Genomic DNA, 8,681 nt, shown 5'->3' with positions numbered 1-8,681 from the left:
AAAATAAGATCCAGGCATGAAAAAACCTTTTACGTGATTTTCCCCCTGGTTTTATTAATCTGTGTTCTTATTCATAGCATGGTTGCTGGCATAACAGAAGTTACCTAACTTAAAAAAAAAAAAAAATATATATATATATATAATTGGATAATTCATTAGTTATTATATCCAAAGTTTTGATACATTTAATTATATTTTTGATGCAAATTTTATTTATTAACCAAAATATAATGTGATTAAATTGAATATTAAATAAAAGAAAAGAAACTCTTCCCATGACGGGTGGGGAAATGCATAACAAGTTCTCTGAAGCAACACGACTGGGTCAATATTTTGTATTTGATGGACAATCATCTTACATGATTCTAAAGCTACTTTCTTTGTATGTTGCACCTTTCTGACATTAATTATGTGATTTGCTATAGTAATCTCTTTACATATAGATGTTCTTTAAAAACTTTGTGGAAAAAGTCAGTGAATTAATTAAGCAAGAATCATTCTTGGACACATTCCAAGACTCAATGATAAATGCGTCTAGAAGGAATGAAATATCCCCTGATCTTCACCACTAACAGGGAGAAGATGCTATCCACTTAGTGAGTGATGTAAATTTTTCAGGAGGTCCTTTCTTAGACTTAATGTATGGCTTAAAAAATTAGGGGGTGTCTTTCAAAACTGCAAGTCAACTAGTCTGGCTATGTTGACATGACAGAGTGAGAAGAGCCAAACCATCAAATGGGACTTTTCTATTTGTTGTTAGTAAGAAAGTAGTTACTTGGAAAACTTCCCTGGCAAATGGCTAGTTGCTATCTTCTATGTACTTATAAGATGTGCTGGTCCTTTTGATACATTTCCTAAAGTGATAAGCTTTTGTTTTCCTGTGTGAACCCTGGAATTCCTTTCAAATAACCAACAGCACATATAAAAATGACCTGAGTAATCAGAAGACTTCATGGAAAAAATGGACAGATAGCCAAATTAAATGAATATCCTCAGGTAATAAGGCAGCTTTCTACCCTCAGTGGTCAAACTGGATGAAAAATGATTCCAAGTGTTTATGAGTAACTTAAAGTCATCCTTCAGATTCTGAACAAGACTCCACAAGGTAAGACTAACTGTAAATAGTGGGAACCAGACTTACAGTCGTGGGACTGTGTTTATTAGGTAAGATATTTAATTACCTTGAAATCAATCAAACTTAGATTGAATTATAGGTATAGCACTTAAAAACATGTGACTGGAACAGTAAATTAGATGTTCTGAACTTCAGTTTCTTCAATATGAAATGAGGATTACAATTCTTATTATTGTAAATATTGACTGTGTTACATTAAACTATGAGTTTGTGATTGGAATAAACGGTAGGAGTTTTGAGCACTGGAATGATGTCATCAGAATAAAATTAAAAAGGACAATTTGGGCAGCTTTGAAGACCAGGATAAACATGGAGAGAATTGGTGGAAGGCTGTTGCAGTGGACTGGTAAGAAATTAAAAAGTAGCAAATGATCATATTAGAGATACATTTTGAAAGTAGTGCCGATAGGCTTTATTAAAGTTTTATGAGAATAACTAATAGTGAAGAGCATTGAAATTTTTTGTCCTAACACAAATATGGAAAATGATAGCATTTAATGAGATAAATAGGGACTATCTCTTTAAATTTGGTTTAGAAAATGCCTGTCTATTGTGAAAAATTTAACAGTTAGTTTTGTAAATATTAAATTGCCATTACACTGGATGTCAAAATTATAGAAGGTGCATAACAAATTTGCAAAATAGAGGAGAGATAGGGGCTGGGGACATGAAATTAAACTGCTGCAGCATTTATTGTTTAGGAAAAGGGAAATATCCACCTAAAGATCTAAGAAAGTATCAGTGAGGTCTGAAACAATTCAAGACAGGGATCTATTTACGGTTTGATCTACCCACATTGATTGTGTAAATTGCCTTAACTGAATCTTAAGTATCAAACTTTTGAGAGTGATATTCAAGTATTGCTCAAGTATTGCACCATTTGGTGCACCTTTTCATGGAACTCTCTTCCCATCATTTGTATTCTTTGATTAAAAAAAAATTTCAGCTGAAATATTGCTTCCTTTGGGAAAACTTCTCTAATTTTAGTTGATATACTCCTTTAATGTGACTCTTAGCACTGTGTGAATAATCATTTAATGCACTTATTACATGGATCTGGAATTACCTGATCCCTCATTTTTGAGTAATATCACTGAGGGTGGGGTTCTATGGCTTATCCTAGTAAGTAAGTGTTAGTCGCTCAGTCGTGCCTGACTCTTTGCAACCCCATGGACTGCAGCTCACCAGGCTCCTCTGTCCATGAGATTTTCCAGGCAAGGATACTGGAGTGAGTTGCCATTTCCTTCTCCAGGGATCTTCCCAACCCAGGAATCGAACCTGGGTCTCCTGCATTGCAGGCAGATTCTTTACCGACTGAGCTATAAGGGAAGCCCTGGCTTATTCAAGTTGGTAATTAAAATGTCCATGGCACATTGGAGCCAAGAGACACTCCATTCATATTCTTCTAATGAATGGATAAATAAACAACTATACTTACAATGCATTTAAATGTTTCCCCCCTTGTATCGTAGGTAAATTGCCTCTGCTACCTGAACTCAGCCTCTGTACAGACTAAATGGAAGCAAGCAACAATGTAATTTACTTTGTCCTCCTGGGGCTCACACAGAATCCAAAGGAGCAGAAAGTCCTTTTTGTTCTGCTCTTGCTCTGCTTTATTTTGACTGTAGTGGGCAACCTTCTCATTGTTGTGACTATAAATGTCAGTAAGACCCTGAACTCACCAGTGTACTTTTTTCTTGCTAGTTTATCATTTATGGATGTAACTTATTCCTCTTCTATTACCCCCAGATTGATTTCAGACTTGTTCTTTGGAAAAAAAATAACCTTTGAATCTTGCATGACTCAGCTGTTTACAGAGCACCTTTTTGCTGGATCAGGGGTCTTCCTTCTGCTGGTGATGGCCTATGACCGCTATGTGGCCATCTGTAAGCCCTTGCATTATTTGGTAGAGGCAGAGGACATGTGTTGTGCTGCTGGTGGTGTCCTGGGTTGGAGGCTTTCTGCCTCAGTGATTCAACTTAGCACTGTTTATGGGCTCCCCTTCTGTGGCTGGGCTCCAGTGTCATTGATCACTATATGTGTGACATGTACCCCTTATTGAAACTTGTCTGTACTGACACCTGTGTGAGTGATGTTTTAGTTGCATTCAATGGAGGACTGATCTGCACTCTTGGGTTTCTGCTCTTACTCGTCTCCTATGGAGTCATCCTGCACTCTCTGAAGAACCTGAGTCAGGAAGGGAGGCGGAAAGCCCTCCAGACCTGTGGTTCCCACATCACTGTGGTTGTCTGCTTCTTCGTTTCCTGCATTTTCATGTATGTGAGACCATGGATGTGAGAGTTGGACTATAAAGAAAGCTGAGTGCTGAAGAATTTATGCATTTGAACTGTGGTGTTGGAGAAGACACCTGAGAGTCCCTTGGACTGCAAAGAGATCCAACTAGTCCATCCTAAAGGAGATCAGTTCTGGGTGTTCATTGGAAGATGCTGAAGCTGAAACTCCAATACTTTGGCCATCTGATGCAAAGAGTCGACTCATTTGAAAAGACCCTGATGGTGGGAAAGATTGAGGACAGGAGGAGAAGGGGATGACAGAGGATGAGATGGTTGGATGGCATCACTGACTTGATGGACATGGGTTTGGATGGACTCCAGGATTTGGTGATGGACAGGGAGGCCTGGCGTGCTGCGGTTCATGGGATCGCAAAGAGTCGGACATGACTGAGCGACTGAACTGAACTGAACTGAACTGAATTGCTAAAATGTTCCCCATTGATAAATTATTGAGTGTGTTTTATACAGTCATAACTCCCATGCTGAATCCATTAATCTACAGAAGTTCTGAGTTGACTAATGCTATGAAGATGCTCTGGAGAAGAAGCATTGTATCTCATATTAACTAGGAGTTCATCAACCATGGAGGGAGTCATTTAACATCAGGTTCCATTTCCTTTGAAGGAAGAAGCTATTTTAAATTTGAATCTGATTTCTCTTTCTTCTAGAAAATTATGATAATTATAATTAAATAATATAATCATACAACTGTGCATTCGTAACAGTTTTCTCCATGCTACAATGTAAGGTCCAAAATTCTTGTTTATCAATGCACCTAGATAACTGTAAGGCCTATACAGAAAGGCATTAATAGTAAGTAAGTGATTTAGTGAGGAAAATGTTGTATACTTATACTGATTTTTAATCAGTTCATGTATCTTTATCTTTTATACTTTTTCAGACAGAGTGCAATTTTCATTTAGATTCTTTTCATTTAAGTGAACTTTTTATTTACATTATTTAAAATATTTAATTCTATATAGGTTTCCTTCTTTACTATATTTCAGTTGCATTATACATAACAATTTTTACTTTAGTACTTTCGCTGTTTATAAGAAAAATGAAATAAAATAGATAATCATAAAAGCATAAGTGAAACCAAATTATATGGGATGCAGTGTTGAATAAATTTCCTATTTTCCTTCAACATTTTCTAGTCCTCATACTCAGAAACTGGCCAAAATTTGTTTCTTCATTTTCATCTGGGAGTAATTTTTGTAAATGCAAATGTATGTGCCGTATGTATATTTGTTTTTTTATGTATGTTGCACTTACTTTTAGTATGCAACATCTTAAAAATATCTCCATATCAACCCATATATATCTCTGAATTTTCCTTATCCTGCACAATGCTCCTTATAAATTTAAAGTTAGTATGTTGATTTCTCTTCATGTAGTTCATAAATTTTTTTATGGTAAATATTTTCCCAACAAATACATGTTTTTTTTTTTTTTTTTTTTTTTTTTTACCAACAAATACGTGTTTTTGAATTGTGCAAATATTATTGAGGGCCTGGGCTAAGTCTCTTTTCAGGGAATTAGGATTCTACAAGCCACAGGCAGGGCAAACCCTCCCCCCTGCCAAACTAAAAACAAACCAAAAATAGCAAATGAAAAACAGACTCATTAACAAAGCTCAAAAAACTTGTTAGATGCAGTTCTGGAGATTTTGGGGGGGCCGGGGGAAGGTGGGGTGGAAGTACAAACATATGTATTAGTTGGTGCAAAAGTAATTGCAGTATTTGCCTTGTTGAAATTTGCCATTTGATATTGGAGTACATTCTTAAATGTGGTTATATTATATGCATTGTTTTAATGCATGTTTTTCACTTTATTTGCTAATGACCTGTTACTTGCTCTGCATTTTAAATTTATTTTAGACTAGGGAAATGATGTTAGACAAAAAGCAAATTCAAGCTATTTTCTTATTAGATTTCAAAATGGGTGTTAAAGCAGCAGAGACACTTCACAACTCAACAATGCATCTGGCCCAGGAAATGCTAATGAACAGTTCAGGTGCAGTGGGGTGGAGTGGTGGTTCAAGGAATTTTGCAAAGAAGATGAGAGGCTTGAAGATGAGGAGCTTAGTGGATGGCCATCGGAAGTTGACAAAGATCAACTGAAAGCAATCATTGAAGCTGATCCTCTTATAATTACAGTAGAAGTTGCTGAAGAACTCAAAATCAACCATTCTATTGTCATTCAGGGTTTCAAGCAAACTGGAAAGGTGGAAAACTTCAGTGCTTGGGTGCGTTATCAGCTGACCAATAAAAAAAAATGTTGCTTTGAAATGCCATCTTCTCTTACTCTGTACAACAACAATGAACCATTTCTCCATCAAATTGTGACCTGTGACAAAAAGTGAATTTTATATGACAACTGGCAACAACCAGCTCAGTGGCTGGACTAAAGAGAAGCCCCAGAGCACTTCCCAAAGCCAAACTTGCACCAAAAAAAAAAAAAAAAAAAAGAAAGAAAGAAAGGCCACGGTCACTGTTTGTTGGTCTGTTTCTGCTCTGATTCACTACAGCTTTCTGAATCCCGGTGAAATCACTACATCTGAGAACTATGCTCAGCAAGTCAATGAAGTGAAGTGAAATGAAATGAAATTACTCAGCTCTAGCCGACTCTTTGCGATCCCAAGGACTATAGCCTGCCAGGCTCCCCTGTCCATGGGATTCTCTAGGCAAGAATATTGGAGTGGGTTGCTATTCCCTTCTCCAGGGGATCTTCGCAACCCAGGGATAGAAGCTGGGTCTTCTGCACTGCAGGCAGATTCTCTACCGTCTGAGCCACTAGAGAAGTCCCAGCAAATCAATGGGATGCACCAAAAACTGCAATGCCTGCTGGTATTGGTCAACAGAAGGGGCCCAGTTCTTCTCTAGGATAATGACCGAGTGCACCTCACACATACAATTTTTCAAAAGTTGAATGAGTTGGTCTAAGTTTTACCTCATCTGCCATATTCAGCCTGACCTCATGCCAACTGACTACCACTTCCTCAAGCATATCCCTTCAATGACTTTTGCAGGGAAAACACTTCCACAACCAGTAGGAGGCAGAAAATGCTTTCCAAGAGTTTGTGAAATCCCCAAGCCTGGATTTTTACATACAGGAATAAACAAATGTATTTCTCATTGGCAGAAATGTGTTGATTGCAATGATCCTATTTTGAGTAATAAAGATGTTTGAGCCTACTTATTAATATGTTGATTTAATAGTCACAGTCTGAAACCGCAGTCATGTTTGCATCCATCTGTTTTATTATGACTCATTACAATTTCTATTTAAGATATCACTGATCCATGTAGCATAGATTCTTCCCTGTCACTTTGAGGGCAAACACATCCCACTCAGTGTTTCATCAGTGACTTTGGTACCTCTGTTTGCACGGTGGAGTTTAAGTCTAATCTGTAGTGCAAATTCTCATTGCTTTGTAGGCAAGGAAGTTTCCTATTGTAAAATCTCATCTTTCCTCTGAAAAATCAGACAATCTGAAGTAGTCCAGAGGAGCACAAAATGCTTCAAAAGTGTTTGCTAACTTGCTTCTAAAATCTGAGTTTGAAACTCCAAAATAAAGAGTTTGGGTTTTTGTTCCTTCTTTCTCCTTTCTTTCTTTTTCTTCTTTTTTGTGCCTACTTTCTTTATTGATTCATCCTGAGAACTTAAACAATGCCTGGCCCACAGAAGGTACTCAATATTCTTTGAATTGCTTAGATAAAACTTTGGAATTAGCATATACAGACTACTATGTTTATAACTGATATCCAGCAAGAACCTACTGTATAGCACAGGAAGCTCTGCTCAGCAACCTGTAGTAACCTAAGTGGGAAAAGACTTTGAAAAAGGATGGATGCATGTATACGTATACCTGAATCACTTTATTGTACACCTGAACTAACACATTGTTAATCAACTCTATTCCAGTACAGAATGAATATTAAAAATAGAGATTTTAATTTAGCAGTTTTGCTATTGATTGACATATTTACCTACTAGAAAGATTACTTTGGTTTATTTGAAGGCAACGATCTTTGCACATACTTTGGGCTATTGTGCTATAGTCTATGTTCACATCATACAGCAGTTAATGAGGTCACCTTAGTTCTTATATTTACTTAAAAAATTGTGGTAAAGTATGCATAACAAAATTTACAATTTTGGCCATTTTAAAGTAGCCCTAAGTTAATTCACATTGTTATGCAAACATTGCCACCATCCATCTCCAAAACTTTTTCAACTTTCCAAACTGAAATTCCACAGCCATTAAACAAAATTCTTCACTTTCGCTCACTGAGCCCTGGGCAGGGAAACCACCATTCTATTTTCTGCCTATGAATTTGACTAAGTGCCTCATGCGTTTTTGTTTTTTGGTGATTGCCTTTTAATCATTTATTATCATTTCTTTTCCCCATAAAATGCTTGGGACCCTTGTTGAAAATTACCTAAACGCACATAGGAAGATTTATTTCTAGATTATTTGTTTTACCCCATTAGTCCATCTTCCATCTTTATTGGACGTCCATCTTTATTGGGGCTGTGATTACCATAGATTTGCACAGTATATTTTGTAATCAGGAGGTATGAGACTCCCAATCTTCTTTTTTCTAGATTGTTTTGACAATTTGGAGTCCTTGAGATTCCATATGAATTTTAGCATGGATTTTTCTGTTTCTGCAAAAAATGATTTTGTGGCTATGATAGGAATTGCACTGAATCATGAGGTATAATTAAGTAATGCTCAAAATACTCCAAGCCAGGCTTTAGCAATACGTGAACTGTGAATTTCCAGATGTTCAAGCTGATTTTAGAAAAAGCAGAGGAGCCAGAGATCAAATTGCCAGCATCCACTGGATCATCAAAAAAGCAAGAGCGTTTCAGAAAACCATCTATTTCTGCTTTATTGATTATGCCAAGGCCTTCAACTGTGTGGATCACAATAAACTGTGGAAAATTCTAAAGAGATGGGAATACCAGACCACCTGACCTACCTCTTGAGAAACCTGCATGCAGGTCAGGAAGCAACAGTTAGAACCAGACATGGAACAACAGACTGGTTCCAGATAGGAAAAGGAGTACGTCAAGGCTGTATATTGTCACCCTGCTTATTTAACTTCTATGCAGAGTACATCATGAGAAACACTGGGCTGGAGGAAGCACAAGCTGGAATCAAGATTGCCGGGAGAAATATCAATAACCTCAGATATGCAGATGACACCACGCTTATGGCAAAAGTGAAGAAGAACTAAAGA

The 8,681-nt window shown here is 37.0% G+C and overlaps 1 pseudogene; it reads left to right on the top strand.

Annotated features, from left to right (window-relative positions):
• The first annotated feature begins 2,651 nt into the window (after positions 1 to 2,651).
• On the top strand, positions 2,652 to 3,998 carry LOC139029635 (olfactory receptor 4A47-like; annotated as a pseudogene).
• Positions 3,999 to 8,681: the final 4,683 nt, after the last annotated feature.

This window comes from Odocoileus virginianus, chromosome 10 (assembly GCF_023699985.2).
Source record: "Odocoileus virginianus isolate 20LAN1187 ecotype Illinois chromosome 10, Ovbor_1.2, whole genome shotgun sequence".
NCBI classification, from domain to species: Eukaryota; Metazoa; Chordata; class Mammalia; order Artiodactyla; family Cervidae; genus Odocoileus; species Odocoileus virginianus.
The sequence above is the reverse complement of the archived record's forward strand: the minus strand, read 5'-3'. Positions and strand labels throughout refer to the sequence as shown.